Source organism: Sarcophilus harrisii, chromosome 1 (assembly GCF_902635505.1).
Source record: "Sarcophilus harrisii chromosome 1, mSarHar1.11, whole genome shotgun sequence".
In the NCBI taxonomy this organism is placed as follows: domain Eukaryota; kingdom Metazoa; phylum Chordata; class Mammalia; order Dasyuromorphia; family Dasyuridae; genus Sarcophilus; species Sarcophilus harrisii.
Genome location: NC_045426.1, coordinates 195,076,696 through 195,095,970, shown reverse-complemented (window position 1 = coordinate 195,095,970; position 19,275 = coordinate 195,076,696). Strand labels below are relative to the sequence as shown.

Sequence of the window (19,275 nt, the reverse complement as noted above, 5' to 3'; positions counted from 1 at the left end):
TTTCCCCATAGTTTTGACCTCTGTCATTCTGAGTTTGGTCACCATGACAAGGAAAAACAAGGGTGGATGGTCTTTAGTTAGCTTCCTATAATTAAGCAAGTACATTTAAAAACTCCATCTCACAGTCTAGGGCTCATTGATATGAGTCTATCAAATTGATTAATACTGATTGGAATGAAGTAGGGGTCCAAATGAATCATTTCTCACACCACGAATATACAAACCTCTAAAACAAATAGATGTACTCATTACAAATCTGATGCTCACAAAGGATTTTTAATAGTCAAAACGGTGAGACTGTGGTTTGGTAGATCATAATGAATATTTAGAAATCTTATATTTCAGTACTGTTAATGAAAATAGTGATCACTTATTAGCCAAACTAGGAAAAGAAATAAGTAGTCCAGTAACAATCTGATGTATTCCAAAGATACTTGCATGATTTTTCATTTCCTTTTAAGATCATTTTATAAATAAGGAAACTGAGGCAAACAGGATTAAATGATTTGTCCAGAGCAATGCAACTTGTAAATATCTGAGGCAAGATTTAAATTCTTGTCCCACTGTCCAAGCCAGGCATTCTATCCACTGTGCCATATAGTTGCCCCATTCCTTACCAATGATTATATTATGTGACTTCATTTTTGTGAGAAATATTAAGATAATTGAGAAAATCATGGTTTGGTTAGTCAAATCTTATAGTTTTCTGCATTCTCTATATCATATCTATATAAAGCACAAATGTGATTGACATAATCCTTTTCTTAAGTTAGAGGAAAAATTATCTTTCCTGCTAGCTTCCTTAATATCAATAATTTAAAAACTAATTTGGCTACTGGCAAGCTGCATAGATACAAAGAAAAAAAACTTCCTCTCTAGTTAAAAACATGAAACAGATGCAAGAAAATTTGAAAAATAATGCGTGGCATTATACTGACAAATAAATGCTACAATTAATATATGCTATAAAAGTTTACAGGAGGATAAATCAGTGTTACTTTGATCTATAAGATTATTCATAAAATCTAAAGGAAAATTAGCTAGATTCTATCTGTTGTTTCCCACATTTAATAGTAAATGTATCTCTAAATAAGTGATTTGGCTGTCATTCTTATTGTTTTTAGTGAGGATGGAGAGTAAATCGGTGACCAACCAATAAAAAAAGAGAAAAACTCCAAGTATTAAGTAAATTCATTGCAATAATATATATTTATAGTCATCTGAGACCTCAGGAGACCTAGAAACAGAGGGTGATATAAATTATACATCTAGAGTAAAACAAAAATGGTTCAGTTCATCTATCATAGTTTTATAGGTCAGGAGACTAAAATTCATTTAATCAAATGACTTTTGCCATGGTCACACAGTCCATTTCAGGCCAAAATTTTACCTAGGTCCTCTAAATTTCAATCAGTGATATTTGTATAGCAATATCAGATCAGCCAAAGATGACTCCCCATATTTTCTTCTTATGCCAAATAGTCTTTATATCTTACATCTGCTAGGATACTTCCTCAGTTTCTTGATTTAAAATGGTTCTAGGGCAATAGTAAGAGAACATAGTAATATGTATTATCTTTGGTTCCAGATATATAGACTTTTGAATTTTGAAACCTGACATTGGTTGAGGGTATGGAAGAAAAAGGAGAAAAAGAAAGAAGAGATGAAATTCACTCTTGCTATGATTTTGCGAATTTATTTTACCTATTCTTCTGACCTTAACTGTATCTATGAAAATTTTATTTATACATTTCCTGAAACCCAAGGGCTATTGCTCCACAGTGAGATATATAACTATAGATTGGCCAAAGTTTTAAGACTCAGTGAATACAATGTTAGCAAAAAAGCACAAGGGTGCTCTTTTTCATGTCTTAAATTTCTGACGACTCAACTCTCCAGAGCCAGTCTACAAATTCTAAAGCAAATTCAGCACAATACACAGGTTAATAGTCACTCAGGATTTCTCCACAAACCCCATCCCTCCAATAATTTACATATCATAGTATCTTGAATTTATGAGATGGACCACAGCAGACAACTGCCAGCATCTAGAATAGGTCTTAACACACAGGGGAAAACCCAATATGGGTTGAAATAGTTTTAGGAAACATTCATAAAAGAGTTAGGAATTGAACTGGATGTTATACTACAATAAGGATTCATCAAGTGGAAAGGAGAGATATTCTGGGCAAAAAGAATAGTCCAAAAATAAAAATAGAGCTAAGAATGATTGAGATGTGCTAGGAAGACCAACATATCTAGAGTTCATATTCAGAAATAGAAGTAGAAGTAGACGGCTTTAGAGAGTATATCAAAAGGACAACTAGATGGTTCAGTGGACAGAGCACTGGCCCTAGAGTCAGGAGCACCTGAGTCCAAATCTGGCCTCAGACACTTAAAACTTATTATCTGTGTAACCTTGGGCATTTAACAACAAGCAGCTCTTTAAAAAAAAAAAAAAAAAAAAAAAAAAAAAAAAAAAAAAAAAAAAAAAAAAAAAAAAAAAAAAAAAAAAAAAAAAAAAAAAAAAAAAAAAAAAAAAAAAAAAGTAAAAAAGAAAGTTAAAGCTAGCTTGTGAAAGGTTTTGAAAGTCAACTTAATGATTCTAGGATTTAACTTATATGTGATAAAAAAAATCACTGGAAGCTTTTAAGTAAAGGATTAAACTAATAAAAGTGAAGTTAAAGATTAGAATAGTGCTTGCTTTGGCAGCACATATATTAAAATTGGTAAGATAAACAGAAGATTAGCATGACCTCTGTGCAAGGATAACACATAAATTCACACAATTTTCCATATTTTGGAGAAATAAAATTAATAATTTTGATACCATTAAATTAAAAAGGTTTTACATACACAAAATTAAAATTAGAAGGAAACTGGGGGAGAGGGGAGAAACTAAACCAACTTTCTCTAATAAAAGTTCATTTTCTCAAACATATAAAAACTGAGTTAAATTTATGGAAACTACCAGTTTATAAGACTTTTTTCTGTAGCAAGGGGTACTTGAACATCTAAATCTGCAGTTCCCTTGCTGAATAAGCAAACATCATGATCATAACTGTAGTTTGGGTACTGGCATCTGTCACACAGCTTTAATAATTAGAAGACTTCAATGAAAATGAAGATAAAATACTACAAAGTCAACATCTACTTTAATGTTTGGTGATTTCATAGTGAGGTCTGGGGAAAAGAAAAAGAATGGAGAATATCTTGGAAAATTGTGTTCAGAATTGAGAAAAGAATGAATCCTGAAACTTCTATACTAATTAAAAGACTAAGTACTGTGGGCCATGAAAATAATCTTTTTTTTTTTTTTAAAAAAGAAAAACAACTTGAAAGTACTGGACAGAAGTTAGGTGGCCTTGAAAGAAATGAAAAGTACTTTATCTTTTTTGTTTTTTTTTTTTTGGTAAGAAATAATTTGCTATGGATTGGGGACCCTGATGACAGACTCCCAACTAGGTGGAGTACCCCTGAGAGCAGATAGAAAAGCCAGAAATGGAAGATAAGTCTCACCCTAGAAGGAAAATTCAGAATATCCCTACAGAAAACTCCTATGGTTGTAAATGGGGAGAGATGAGAGACAAAAATTTTATAGTGAGTTTCTTCTGAAGGCAATGGGCATTATAGTGTAGTTTCTACTATATCCCTTCCAGGACTGCTTTCTATATCAGGAAATAGAAAGAACAAATCTCCAGGAGAAGTGGCCAACCATAAGGCCTTATAAGAAGTGACTAACTAGGTGTGCTAAAGCTGAGAATTGGATTAAATCTCATGACTTTGGATAAGAAATGATTTTTATTATATTTTGGGATTTCCTTCATGAATTAATATTTCCATGAGTTTCAACAAGTTCTACCCCAAATGGCAAACAAACAAGCAAGGAATATGAATACTGGCATATAATTTACAGATACAGTAACATAATAATGGAATTGAGGAGGAGACTTTCTGTGTTTGATATTTGGAACTTATTTATTCTTGGATTTGAAGTCAAGACACCATGATTTTGAATCCTGTCTTAGACATTTTCTATGTGATCTTGGGAAAATCACTAAAATTTCCCTCAGTCATAATTTCTTGATCTGTGAAATGGAGATTATAATAGAACCTACTTTGCAGGATTATGACATTTAGATGCATCACAAGCGAATTATTCATATTATTGTTATTTTTGTTTAAAAGTTCTAACTATAATGAAGGATAGGAAGAGAATAAGGGATGAGAAAAGCAAATAAGTGTACATGAATGAGGAAACACAATTTGGAATTGAGGAGATCAAAAAGGTCAGAATAAATTTTTTAAAATCTGGTAAAAGTATCATTCAAAATGTTACTAAAACTGAGATGTTGGAAAGTTGAACCATTTTCTTATCTGAATGAGGATTTAGAAGGGCAAATAGAGTAACAAAACAAGTAATTTTTAAATGAATTAAAAATAAGGAAAAGAAATGAAAATTTTAAGTTTATATAAATAACTTGCAATTTTTCAGGTAAATGGGAGTAAAGGGAAAAACCTCTGAGAACAGAAATTAAAGCAAACAAACCTAATAATCTTGACAAAGCACTGCTTTGAAAAGGACAAAAAAAGGAAAAAAAAAAGAAACAAAAGAAGAAAAAAATCTAATAATCATAAACTTAAATGTGAATGTATTAAACAAATCTAATAATAAAACAGAATATCAAAATGAATAAGGAAACAAAACTCAATAATTAGCCATTTACAAAGAAACATAAAAATACACATTAATAATGAAATGAAACAGTTTGTCAAATTTCATTGCACATACATTGAGTTTTTTTTAATTAGGAATTAAAATCTTTTTTTTTAATAAAGTACAGATAAAACCTTAAAATGATAAAGAAACATAAATGTTTTGGTTTGAGGAAGATGAGAATTTCAAAAAGAATGGGATGAAGGATATTACAATATATTAATTAGATAGCTTTGATAATCTAAAATTCAAAAGCTTTTTTTACAGAAACAGTGTTGCTTTATTTAAAAAAGAACAGATTTATTTCAATTTGGAAACAATAAAGTTTGCATCAAATATTTCTGGTCCAAATATCCAAACTTCTAATATCCAAAACTATTATACACATAGAACCAAAACAAATGTATAAAACCAAGAGGCATTTCTAAATAATAGTCAAAAGATAAAAACACAAATTTTAAAAATAAGAATTCTAAATTATGGGAATTTTTTGTTCTCCTTTTTATTAGTAGGATTCAGGGCCATTCCTTCTGAAGTTTTTAGTTAATATTAATCTCCCTGACCAAAACTTGTCTCAGGGCATTTAAAATTTCACTTAATGCCTTAAACATTCCTTAGATAAGAAGTTAGAGTTAAGACTCTTAACTATCCCTGACTACTTTGTGATACCTAAATCTTCTTCTTATTGTGAAGATTCTAAATGTATCTTTATTTTCATTTGACTTGGTTTACTTGGTTAGAGTTTATTTGTTGGAGTTTTTTGGTTTTTTTTTTTCCTTTATGCAATGTATGGTATTTTGGTTGTTTAATTAAGATTGTTCAACTTTTATGACATTGAAAGAAGTAGGGAATTATGTACCTATCTTCTTTTTGTGGCCTTAGAGAAATATACAGGATTACAATATGTAAATGAATTATTTCTCTAAAGTAATTTTTCCTATAAGACACTTTGGCAGAATCTTCATAATTGTTCAGGTTTTCTCTGAGGCATGGACTTATGCTTGAGCATAATAATAAGACCCAAGTTTTCACCTCCTTAATTTCTACATTATGGTAAATACAGATTTACCAGCATTTACCCACCACATGAACTCAGAAATAAGACATTTCTCCCACAACACTCCTGATCTCTAATAATAGAACCTTAAATAAAAACAACCTTGAGACTTCAGTTCTCACTAGCAAATTAGAAAAGATGATAAAAGTCCATTTTGGGCTTGCTTATAAATTCTATATCTTGTCCACAAAGATATCTGGGGAAATTTTGTTGTATGTCTTTGCTAAACCCTGGCACAGTAATTTTAAAATTACTTTTTATTACTATTTATTTTTACATAATTATTATTTCTGAATTGTATTATTGCCTATTAAGAAATTCTTTATTTTGAAGAAGTAAGATAATAAAAGAAAAGTAACTTAGAAAAAGCAATCAACTTATCATACACAGTCTGGTAGTTTATAAAATATTCCATACTCATTTTCTTCTAACACTACAAAGGAAGGAAGGAAAGGATATTTAAATTTTTTTTTTTTGTATTTAATTTCTTACCTGGAGCCATTATAATTGAACAGGTTTCAATTTCATTTTTTTATTATTGTTCTTTCCATTTAGTCAATAGTGTATTGTAGAGAGCCAGAATTCTAGGGAAGTATACTTGAAGCAAGGTGTTAACTCAGAGGAATTGATGAGACAATGGTTATCTAGTTTACATATATACTTAGTACTTAGCATGGTGATGTAATGATTCTCTAAGTTAACACATAATCAGTATGCTGTAATGATGTAATTACAATAAGGTATATAAAAGCCAATAAAAACTGGAAGAGAGACATTCCATCTTCCACCATCCTGGTGGCTCTCCTGCCTCCTGCATTCATCCACTGAAGGTCCCCCAGAAAGACAGCCCAGCCCCAGGTGAAGGAGACAGACTGTGAAGGAGATAATAAAGACTGGATTTTATTCCTGACCTGTCTAATGGTGATTATTCTGCTGAAACCAAGGCTGGTCCAGAGATCTCCAGAAAGCTAACCAGAATATTACAATGTACCTGTGTAGAATGGAAAAGAACTGAATTACACATCAGAAAGATCTGAATTCACATTCTGCCTCAAAAATTTACCAGCTTAATGTCACCCAAAATAAATTATTTAAATATTTTCAGTCTCAGTTTACTGATCAACAAAATAAAAATAATGATACCACCTGTCATAGAAGTATATTATGAGGATAAAATTAAGAAAAAAATATATGTATAAAAATACAAGGCAGAATTTAAAGCATTACATAAATGTCAGTGATTTTTATATTATTATCATGGTTGTACTTAGTTCACTTTGCAAAATTTTATGCCTTCTAATGTTTTTCTTAACTTATTTTCATCAATTCTTATAAATAATAATCATTTCCTTCTTGTCCCACAAGATGTAATATATCAATGGAATTTCCCCTTCCACTGATCTGGCCATTCTATTAAAGTGGTAAATAATATTGGTCTGGCATTATGAATTTTTGATGAACTCATGTTGACTCTTACTGATCACTGTTTCCTTTCCTAAGCATTCACAAATAATTATAAAATATGCTGTATCAAAGAGCAGAATTCTTTCATAGGAATAAGTACTATATCAAAACTAAAACTAATGTGATTATAGTGATGACAAAAAGAGGGACCTAAAGTAACATTCACTTCTTATACTTGGCAGCCATCAAATGGTTGAAGGCCAGATTATAGAGGGAATTTGGACTTTATTCTACAGACATGATGAAACATTGAAGCATTTTACACAAAATCATATGATATGATGAAAAATTGCATTTCAGGAAGATTAACCCAAATATGTTCAGAAAGAATAGAAGAGCACTAGGAAGCCAATTCGATTCAGTTCACTTCTCTAAATATTCCTGCCCTCAGAGCTTATAGAGTGGAAAGCAGATAAGACAAGCACAAAAACAGCTACAGTGTGAAATAGTTTGAGGTAATACCTTAAAAATACAAAGACTACACAGTGAAGCACAAAATATCTAAATGGAAGAAAATCTGGGAAAACATCAAACAGATTTTGGCATATTAACCAAACCTTAAAGAACTGTTAAAATTTCAACACCATCCATTAAGTTATGCAAGATCTCTAGTATTTCTTTTTCTTTTCTTTATTTTCCCTCTGCCCCTACCCCTCTCCACCAAATCCAATTATTTGCTAAGTACTGTTGAGTGGATCTCAACAATATTATTTGCATATACAGCTTTCCCTCTACTCAAAACTCTCCCTGGTTCTGGCCTTCATCAACCTCTTGCTGAACTGAATGAAAAAGAAAGACAGCTACTGCTTTCATCTTTGTCAGACAAATCTTACCAGAGTATTCCCCTGCTTAAGAAACTTTAAGAAATCCCTATTGTTTCTAGGATAAAATATAGTCTTCTATTTGACATTTAAGCCTTTGCAATCTAGCAACCGTCTACTTTTCCAAACTTTCTCCTTCATATACTCCATTTCTCACTCAGCCCTAGCTGCTTGTTCTCCACATATGTGAAATACCATGGCCCACCTGACATTTTGATCTTTGATCAGACTATTCCTATGTCTGAAATGAATTTCTCTGTACCCGTTTTATTTGGATCACTAGATCCCTTGATACCTCCAATCAAAAACTTTTTATTATGTGGGACTTTCCCTGATTCTTCAGTCAGCAAAAGTAAATCAGACATAGAACGGTCAACTTTCAGAGACTTGGTATATAGTACCGCATTAGCTCATCTGGGCCAGTGCACTTCAAAATATCAGGATGGATTTGACAAAAATGATGGTGAATTTGAGAAGCTGCTCAATGAAAAACAAGAACTTGGGGCAATTCATCCATCTATAAAAAGGTACTTCTTAAATTCATCAAAAGTAAAGTAAAGATTAGAAAGATAAAGAATTCTTACCTCAATAAGAAGGCAGATGAAACTGAGCTTTAAGCTGATAGTAACAATTCAAAGCACTTGTAAAGTGCCCTAAGCACCATTTTTGACTAGGATATTTTAAGTACTTAGCGCTGATGGGACACCACTGATCAGTGATAAGATATGATCATAGAGAGGTGGACGGAACACTTCCATGGTGTTTCCAAGGAAACTGGAAACATTTAACCAAGCTGAAGCCACTGACCATATGCCTCAGATTGCAGTCAATTATTCTCTAACTAAACTTCCAAAGGAACAAGAGTTTTTGAAGGCTATTAGGCTCCCCATATGTGTCAAAGAACCAGGGGCTGATTCTATTCCATCAGAGATCTACAAAAAGAATCCCTTTGCTCATACAGAAGCTGGCTGAAATATTCTAGGCTTTATGGCAATATGAAGTTATCCCCCAGGAGATCTAGAGGGCCTCCGCTATCAAAAATAAATTAAAATAAATGGATTGGAAATGAATAAATAACAATTGAATGAATGAAATGAAATAAAGGAAATGGAAATAAGTTGTCCCGTATCATTCACAGGAGAGGGAATGTCTCTCAGTCATTACTGACTAGATTCTTGTAAGATCCTTAATTGGCTGATCCTTCATCTGGAAGATGTTCAATGCAGCTTTAGAAAGGGCTGAAGAATGAAGACATGATGTTTGCTTCTAGAAAACTGCAGGAGAAATGCTAGGAGCAAAACACAATGTTGTTAACCTGACCAAGATCTTTGATACTGTCACTGATGAGGTCCTATAAAAGATCATAGCAAAGTTCGGTTAACTAGAGAAGTTCATCAGTATTGTATACCAATTCATGATGATGTGCCTGCAAGCTTTCTGTATAATGGACAACACTGTCACACTTTCCTACTTGATCAGAAGAGTGATGCTGGGCTCTGTGGTCCTATGCTTTTTAGGATGATGTTTCTAACAATATTTGTAGATATCTTCAAGGACAAAAATGGCACTGAGGTAAACTACCAGATGGAAGTTAAACTATTTAAACTACTAACGTAGAAGAAGAGGTAGTGAACGATTTTTTGATAAGGAAATTGCAGCAAATAGGATTGATTAACTTGCTCATGGTAATAGGGCTAGAAAATGAGTCTTCCTGACTCAAGGACTGGCACTCTATCAGTGTAGCACCCAGCTGCAGGATACTTGAAGCAGGAGAAGTCATTCCATAATTTTACTCATGTTTACATTTTTTGTGCTTCTCATAAGCCTTTTGTTTGAAGGTCAAAATTTCTCTTCAGCTCTAGTCTTTTCATAGAGAATGCTTGGAAGTGTTATATAAATAATTTCCCCCTGAAGGATTATATTGTTTTCTTATAGATTATTATTTTTTTTATTTGATTTGATTTTTTGCTGAGGCAATTGGGATTAAGTGATTTGCCCAAATTTGAACTCAGGTCCCTGACTTCAGGGCTGGTGCTCTGTCTACTGGGTCACCTAGCTGCCCCTAGATTATTTTTGATTATAATCATAACTCCTTTGCATTCTGGAATATCATATCCAAGCCCTCTCTTCCTTTAAAACTATTCTTGTATGATCATGACTGTGGTTACATGATATTTGAGTGATTTCTCTCTGACGGACTGCAATATTTTCTCCTTGATATGAGAGCTCTGAAATTTGGCCATGATATTCCTAGAAGTTTTCATTTTGGGATATCTTTTATGATATGATCAATTGATAATTTTAATTTCTATTTTGTCCTCTGATTCTTACAAATCTGAATTATTTTACTTTATATTTCAAAAAATATGACTGTTTAAACTCTTTTGTTTAAAATCATGACTTTCCTATGCTCAGATAATTCTTATCTCTCCTAAATATTTTTCAGGTCATTTGTTTTTCTGATTTTACACTTCTATTTTTTCCCTTCTTTTTACTTTTTATTGCTTTTTCTTGAGGTCTCATGAAATCACTACCTTCCTTTTTCCCAATTCTAATTTTTAAGAAATTATATTCTTTAATGAGGTGTTCTCATATTTTAGACAATTCTAATTTTTAAAGATTTATTTTCTTCATTTTTTTTGCTTCTTTTTTTCTGAGCTGTTAATTCTTTTTCATTTTTGTGTTATGTTGCTTTCATTTATTTCCAGATTCTTTTCTCTACCATTTTCATTTGATTTCAGAAATCACTACTTTCTCTTTTTTTAATTTACCTAAACTAGGAATTTTTGTTTGGCTTTTGTACAATCTGATTTTTCTTTAAGGTTCTGTTTGTAGATGTTGTCATGTAATTGTCTTCTTTTTGGTTTTATCTTGGGTTTCCCTACAGTAATAACTTCTTATGATATTTTTCTCATTTTCTAGTGTATTCCTTGATTTTTTAAAATCGCAATTGGGCTCTGGAGGAGTGGAGTAACTATTCTGAGCTTCAGATGTTTATGTCCTACTCATTCCATAGTTATTTAATAGAGGCCTGTAAGTTTTTGGTGTTTTCAAGTGTGGTCAATGTCTTCTTTTTCTGTATTTTGGTACTTACCCAGGTAGGGCTTCTGCTCCCCAGAAACCATATCTCTTCTCCAGTCTGTAACTGTGACCCATATTCATATAAGGCCCCTACTCCTAGGCAACTGCAAGTGCTCCCAAGTGAATTAGAAAACAAATCTAGGGCTGAGGGGAGCAGCTTAGCAAAAAATCTCATTATCATCTTAGCTCTGCCCTTCAGTGTCATGACTGATATCAACAACTTTTGTAGGAAATCTCAAGCTCTCCAATGTATCCAAGGTAAGGATAATTTTTATTATTCACAAATCACAGTCATAAAAAAATTTGAAAATAATGGTAACTTGAGATCTGCTATCCAGGATAGCATTGCAGTCCCGATTCTCAGTTGTTTTTTTTACCCCCCATGTCTGTATAGTTCATGATGATAATTGCTACACAAAAGTCATTGTACAGGGGCAGCTAGATGACACAGTGGTTAGAGCATGAGCCCTGACCTCAGGAGGAACTTAGTTCAAATCTAGCCTCCGACACTTAATACTTTCTAGCTGTGTGATCCTGGGCAAGTTACTTAACCCCAAATGCCTCAGGAAAAAAAAAAAAAAGTCATTATACAAAAACCTGGAAAAGACTCTGACATGGGGTTATTTTTTCATTCTTAGTGTCTGCAGAACCTATTTATATGTGTCTCTAAATGTGGAGGAGGAACTCAGAAAACATTTTGTTTTGGTTTTTTTTTCTTGCATAGTATGAGAAACAAAATTAACATAGAAGTCTTTAGATCTGCCCTCTTAAAAATCTAAAGTTTGTTTACAACTCTTGTCAGGTAGCATCTGAACTTTTCCCTATGAAGGTATTCATTGGCTTTTCAACTGTCTCCCTTAGTCTCTCTGACAGTCTCATCACCTTGTTTTTCTCAGAGGCCTTCTAGGGTACCAAACTCACTCTTGTTTATCTAATCCAAGCCCTACACTATTATTATTCTGGGAGACATGATTCTTGTTCAAAGAAAATCCCAGATTTCTGATAATACCACATTATGCCACATACTACAGTGGGTAAGAACTCTGTCTTACTTGTGGATAAGGTGGATATAATCAGGTATAATTGCAATATTTATAATATTGTAAAATCGTAATATTTAATCTCTCTGTAAGACATTGCTCCTTTGATTAGAAGGGATTCTACTTCTTTAAGCAATTACTCATTCTCAGATGTAGAAGTCTGAAATCTCTGGGACTTACTTTCTACTATCAGTTCCTCAGATATATCTTCAAAGTCAGAATTCTCAGGCTAATTAAAGAAACTTCCTGAGCTTTTTTACCTGACTTAATATGTGTCTTTAATTATACACTCTTCCAATCCTTTCACTTCTCTGACCAAATTTTTAAAATGTTCTTATTTTTAAGGTCCAATATAATTTTTCAACTTTTAAAGCAAAATAGTGCTTTCTATCTTTTTTGAAGTCTGTCATCTTTTCTAGAGATTGGTACATGTGTGCCCACATCAATACATAAATATTTATGCAATTAACAAATGTTCAATGCTACAGAAGCAATGGATTAATATATTGAGCTTCAACAATAATATAATACAGTAAAAACATGAATTCAAATCATGAAAACAGTACCAATGATTGTTATATATTGATATATAACAAGTAATTATGTATTCAATAGCATACAGATTTTTGAGACATATACTATATCAACAAATGCTGAAATTACATAACCATAAAATAATGTCAAGATAAGTGATAAAACAGCAGGATCTGGGAGAATGGTTTGAAATATGAAAATTTTCGATATGAAAATTCACAATTATTGTAGCCACAAGGAGTGTCTTTACTGTCATAAAAAGGATAAAATGGCTGATCAGGTTGATATAGCAACACTGTGAATCAGAGAGAAGAAGGAGAGGGGAAGTAAAGGCAGGGTCTAGAAAAGTGGAAAGAAGTTAGAGAGGGTCCTAGTAGAGAACACATCTATCTATATTTTGTCTACATCAACTGTAAGATATAATTGTATTTATGGAACACTAGGAAGTGGATGCTAATACAGGATAATGAGAGGGCTTTGGTCCCAAAGATTGTTTGTAGGGAAAGAAGGAAGGTTGCCTTATCTGCAAGATAATTTGGATTGAGCAAGCCTTAGTCATGCTGACAAAATGATAGTCTCAGAATGTGGCCTCCCTTTATGTGTGTGATAAAGTTGTCAATGGGAACAGAATGGATTCAGTTAAAGTTCACATCATTCTTGATTATGGTTGCAGCATATTAATAAGCTTGTTACAGAACCAAACAACAAATAAAACAAAATAAAAATTATGTTGTGAAAAATTGCAAGTTAAAAATAAAAAGAAATAAAATTATCTGTGGATCTATAAGAAAATGTGCTTCCTATGAAGAGAACAACAAAAGAAGTAAAATGCAAACAAAAATGTTACCCTGAATAAGAAGACAAAATTTTGCTTTCAAAACAGAAATGATGATAGGAAAATACCAAAATTTTTCCTTCTAATTCAAGGACATTTCCTAGTCTCAGTGCTAGGGGACAAATAAGAAGTGAGGAAAAAAAAAGGGTTGGTCTTAGAAGTCACTGTTAGAAAAGGCTTAGCTTGGAGTGAGAATATCTGACGAGTTTCTAGAAAATTCATTAGTTTGTAAATACAAAATGTAAAACAGATTATTGATAGAAAACAGTTGGTATTTAAATTCACTTCAAGACCTAAGACTTTTATGGGCTATTCAATAAAAGCCTGAGGATTTGTATTTAAAGTGTAGTCAAGTGTTGTTGTTTAGTCCTGTATCTTTGGGAACCTATTAGGGTTTTGTTGGCAAAGGTACTGGAGTGGTTTGCCATTTCCTTTTACAATTCATTTTATAGATGAAGAAACTAAGGCAAATAAATTAAGTGAACTGCCCAGGGTCACACGACTAGTTAAAGTCCCAGTCTGGATTTGAACTCAGAAGAGGAGTCTTCTTGACTTCAGATCTTGCACTCAATCAGAGGTTTTCTGGAGGCAGCCTTAGTTTCCGTTGAAAGTAAATAATTACTCCAAAATCGCAGCCAGCTGATAAAAGTTCAGATTTTTTATTGTGTCCTTCAATATAGCCTGGTTAGCTCAGGCCTATCTCTCCAATTGGTTCTAAGAGCCTCCGCCAGAATGTCTCCAAATCCAAAGGTTTGTCCTTCTGACTCCAGCCAGCACCAAGGTAGAAGATATGATGAATCTCTCTTTCCTCAAAGATAGGGCTTGTAGGCTTTCTTGCAGAGCGCTCCTCTCTGACTCCTGGGAATGCTCCCAAGTAAAAACTCTCTCAAGAAACTCTCCCCACCTCTAAGAGCTTTCTGTGTATATATATATATATATATATATATATATATATAAAATCTCCCAAAGGTTAACTCCTTCTAGAGAGAGGGATTCTGGGTTATCTCCCAGAGTGCTCTCTGGCCCTAAGAGAGGTGTGAATTCAGATATCTCATACTAAGCCTGAAATCTCCCAAGCGTGTGAACTCCATTAAGTACTTAAATACTTATGAGCTCTCTAAAGGTGTGAACACAAGCATTGTTTCCATCAGTTGTACTTAGTACCTTGTTTCAAGTTCTGGCCCAAAATATCTCTTTCTTAGATCAAATCAATCATATTGAACCATGCCAACTTAGATAATTATTGTCTCTATCAACTCCAATGGCTTAACAGTTTGTAAAGATTCCAACAGGGGTTGATCATGAGAAACTAAAATAGTGAAGAAGCACAGGAAGTCCCAGTTTTTAGAGAAGGAAGAATGAAAAAAAAATCAATTAGTCTAAAAAATCTTGTATTATCTTGCAAAAATGAGTGACCAAAATTATATTTTTATGGACAGAGCCCCCGAACATGGGGAAATGAAGTCCTACATGTAGAGAATGCTCATATATGACAAGGGCTATCACTGTGTGGCTCAAATTGATGAAGAAGAGATACCTCCAGCCTCAATAGCTCTTCTTCTCCTCTTGCTTCTTCTTTTTTTATCCTTCCTTCTTGTTTCTTCTGCTGGTTTCTTCTTCTTTCTTCTCCTTTCTTCTTCTTCTTCTTTTTTCCTCTTTCTCCTTTCTTCTTCTCTATCTCTCCCCCCTTTTCCAAAGGAGATTTTCTTGCTAGGAGGAAAAGCAGGAGGTTGGTGATGTCAGAGACCACTCTGTTCTCCTCTGAGAGAAAGAGGGATTCTGAGCTAAAAGTATTTATTTGGTCTCTTAAATATTGTTGATCTAAGTATTATGGTTAGATGTGAGCTAACTTCTGATGACTTTGTCATTTGGGGGAGGAAGGGGAACTCTAAGCTTTGTTGATGTTCTTGTTATTTTTTTTTAATTTTTGTTTTTCTTGCTTCAATCTGTATTTAGACACAATCAGTTCTTTCTCTGAGTTTACATAGGACTTGTCATCATAAATCCTTTAGAGTAGTCATAGATCATTGCAGTGGTAAAAATAGCAAAGTCCTTAACTAATCATCCCAGAACAAAGCTAATACTTTGTACATGATACATTTCATTCTGTTTGGGCTCATGGAAAGCTTTCCAGGGTTTTTTTTTTTTTGAGATCATCATCAATTATTGAAAAAATAATATTCTGCCATAATTATATACCACAGTTTATTCAACCATTCCTCAATTGATGGGCATCTGTGAATTTCCAATATTTTTGCCCTTAAAAGAGAGCTGCTATAAATATTCTTGTATATATAGGTCCTTTTCCTTTTAAAAAAAAGTCTCTTTTGGTATTCATGCCTAGTAGTGATATTGTTAGATCAAAGGATATGTATGAATTTGTAACCCGTTGGATATAAATTATATTTTTTGATTATTTATCAATTGGGGCATAGCTCTTTTTTTATAAATTTGATTCAGTTCTCTCTACATCTGAGAAATGAGGCCTTATCAGAGAAACTTGCTTCAAAATTATTTTTACAAGTAACTATTGCTAACTATATTTCCCCAAACTTATTTTATTTTCTCTCTCCTTTTCCTCTTGAAAGATGAGGTTTAGTCTCTTTTATCTGGTCATGACTTTCAGATAAATGAGTAATTTTTAAATGATTTCTCCTGGTTCTGTTTTTTGTTTTATATATTTTAAATAATTATTATTATTTGCTTGATTTCTCATAAAGTCATTAGCTTCCATTTGTATAATTCTAATTTTAAGAAATTATGTTTTTTATTGAGCTTTTCCCATTTGGAGCTTTTTGTATTTCCTTTTGCACCACTCTCAATTTTCTTCCTAATTTTTCCTCTCTCTCCTACTTGATTATGAAAATTCCTTTTGAGTTCTTCCAGAGCATGAAACCAATTCTTGTTTTTCTTGGAGGCTTTGAATGCAGAAGCTTTGACTTTGTTATCATCTTCAAGTGTTCAAGATCTATAAACTCTACCTATTCGTTACTTGGTGGACTGTCAACAAAAGCTGCAGTTAACATGTAAGTTTTGCTTACTTGCTTAATAAAAACCTGTCTTTAATTTCACAGACATCGTCTTCCTCTGTGTTTCTTCCCTTATGGAAAAGAGGAATTTAAATTTCAAGAATTAAACTTTTCATTCTCTGGGTCTCTTTCCTTTTGGGGAACATGAGATGTAAATTCCCTCAAGAGAGTGTTTGCCTCAGTTTATACAGAAAATAAATAGTGATGGAACTTTGATTGGAAATGAGGTAACTTGGTTCAACTAGAAAGGAGGGTCCTAAATCTCATCCCTGCAGTGTTTTGAGTAGCAATATGGAAAAAGGGACATGATGGAGACTGATCAATCTCCTCAGAGTTTTTACATCAGCAACTCTAGGTAAAGTTGTCTTACTTCATCTTCTCTTCTGAATTTAGAAACGAGAAGTTCCTGAAGTGACTTGAGATTAAAAAAAAAAAAAAAAACTTGAAGTTTGACCAGTCCAGAAAGGTACTGGCTCTGAAGAGTCCCAAAGTGAGAGACTCCTTAAAAAGTGGACATTGCTTCTGAGGAGTGATGGATAAAGACTGGAGCCCTTTTACCTCTCACCAGTCTCATCCCACCTCTCATGTAGAGCAAAACCTTCATCTCCACCAATAACAAAGAGTCCCATACCAATGGGACTAGGAGTTATACTAGTTTACTGCCTTAATCTACTTTATATTCATGAGTCTTATTTTTTTATTTGTAAAACATGGGGAATGACAAATTATTACCTTGTAATCCTTGTTTGTAAGATCAAATGAGACAATACAAGTAAAATATTTGATAACTTTTAAGAGCTACATAAATTTTTACTTTTATTTTTCTTTAAACTTGCCTGTTAAGAATAGAAAAAAGAAGCATTTTAATGGCTAATTTACCGGTGTATTGAAGATTTTAAAATATCGACATTATCATTTTGGAAATATGGATTCTTAGTGTGTTTTCCCAGGATTGTTTTAGATACTTAATGAAATTTTTTGCACCAAAACATATTCTATAAAGTGCTCCACAGTCTAAAGCTTTAAAACCCCAGAGCCTGCCTTTTTTCTTTTTCTTATCCCATTTCAAAACAAACACAAAGACAGTTTTTGCAGAAGCAATTTTCTCAAAAGATGAGAGTTCTTAACATGTTGATTTTAACTCATTTGTTTTCCCTCATTATCCTGAATCCTCAGAAACACATGCAATAATCATTTCTGTTTTACTTTCCTTAATAATAATAACTATATATGTATACAGACATGTATATGTATTGTATATATAGACATGTCTGTGTATGTGTACATTCATACTTGTGTGCGTTTTTGTAAAAAAGTTATGAGACAGAAACCATGATAAGCATTTTGCAATTACTATCTCATTTGATCCTCATAACAATCCTGGGATGTAGGTGCTCATATTATCCTCAATTTACAGATGAGAAAAAAGAGCTGAGTGACAAATCTTAAACTCAAATCTCCCTGAGTTCAGATCTAGTGTTCTATCCATTGTATCATCTATGTGTCTATATAGACTATCAAGAAAATGAGGTGAAATAAGTGATATGATGAAGTACGATGACAGCTTAAGTTATTATTTAATTCCCTCCAGAAATCCAATTTTTTTTTAGTTAAATAGTTACTCAGCAGAAGCAGATTAAAATATGTATTTGCTTAGTAATTCCTTAAAAGCTTTGGAAAATACTTCCCCAGTGTGCAAAGTAACTTTTTTTTTCTTAGTTTGAATAATCTCCAGTAAGATGTCTGTGTCTTCAGATAAAACAAATTAAAACTGGCAACCATGATAAATATATTAACTGCAGGATGAACTTTTAGATTGTTTCCTGAATCCTTGGCCCACAACACTTGTCAGAATGTTATTTCCTTAGAGAGATCTGGTCTGAAGATTGTCTGAATATGATCCATATTTAGGAGGACATCCCCATTATTCCAATTAGGAAAGTGACAGCAATTATAGTCTATTAGCTGAGTGACAGACACTGAAAATATTTATAGTACTTTTTTTTCCTTTTTCTATGTTTATGAAAAGGTTACTGGGCCATTTGGTGTCCCAGTTCCCAAGCAAATGGAAAGTGACATAATGTGCCAAAGTGAAGAAAATTTTCCTACAACACAAGTAGATTTATTACTAATAAACAATGATTCCTCTAGACAATATTAGAAGTGTCTCCCTTTTCTTTTCCCTTTAGTTATTGTAGTTCAGTAATGTCTAACTTTTTATGATACCATTTGGGGCAAAGATACTGGAATAGTTTGTCGTTTTTTTCTCCAGCTCATTTTACAGATGAGGAAACTTAGGCAAAAAGATTCAAGTGACTTGTCCAGGGTCACACAACTAATAGACAAGTCTTCTTGATTTTGGCACTCTGTCCCACCATGCCATCTAGCTACCTTTCTCCCTTTGTATACTGCATCAATCTGGGGAAATAGTATTCTTATCCTGTATTTTAGTTCTATCCATGAAATTATACTTTATACTTAACATGAGTTATATCATTTTGTTTTTGTTTTTTTTCTAACAAAGGCAGGTAGGTGATGTAACTGAACTCTGGAAATTATGCTCCAAATCAAGCCTCAGGATACCTGTTTTACCCTAAGCAATTTATGTATTTCCTGTCTACTTCAGTTCCTCACTTGTAAAATGAGAATAATAATAGCACCTACTTCACAGTTATTATAAATATCAAAGGAGATGAT

At 32.9% G+C, this 19,275-nt stretch overlaps 1 non-coding gene across 1 annotated transcript; it reads left to right on the top strand.

Moving 5' to 3' along the window:
* Window positions 1–2,696: 2,696 nt before the first annotated feature.
* LOC111718953 lies at window positions 2,697–2,803 on the top strand. Its single transcript, XR_002769302.1, has one exon. It is a non-coding gene; the product is annotated as a U6 spliceosomal RNA (small nuclear RNA).
* Window positions 2,804–19,275: the final 16,472 nt, after the last annotated feature.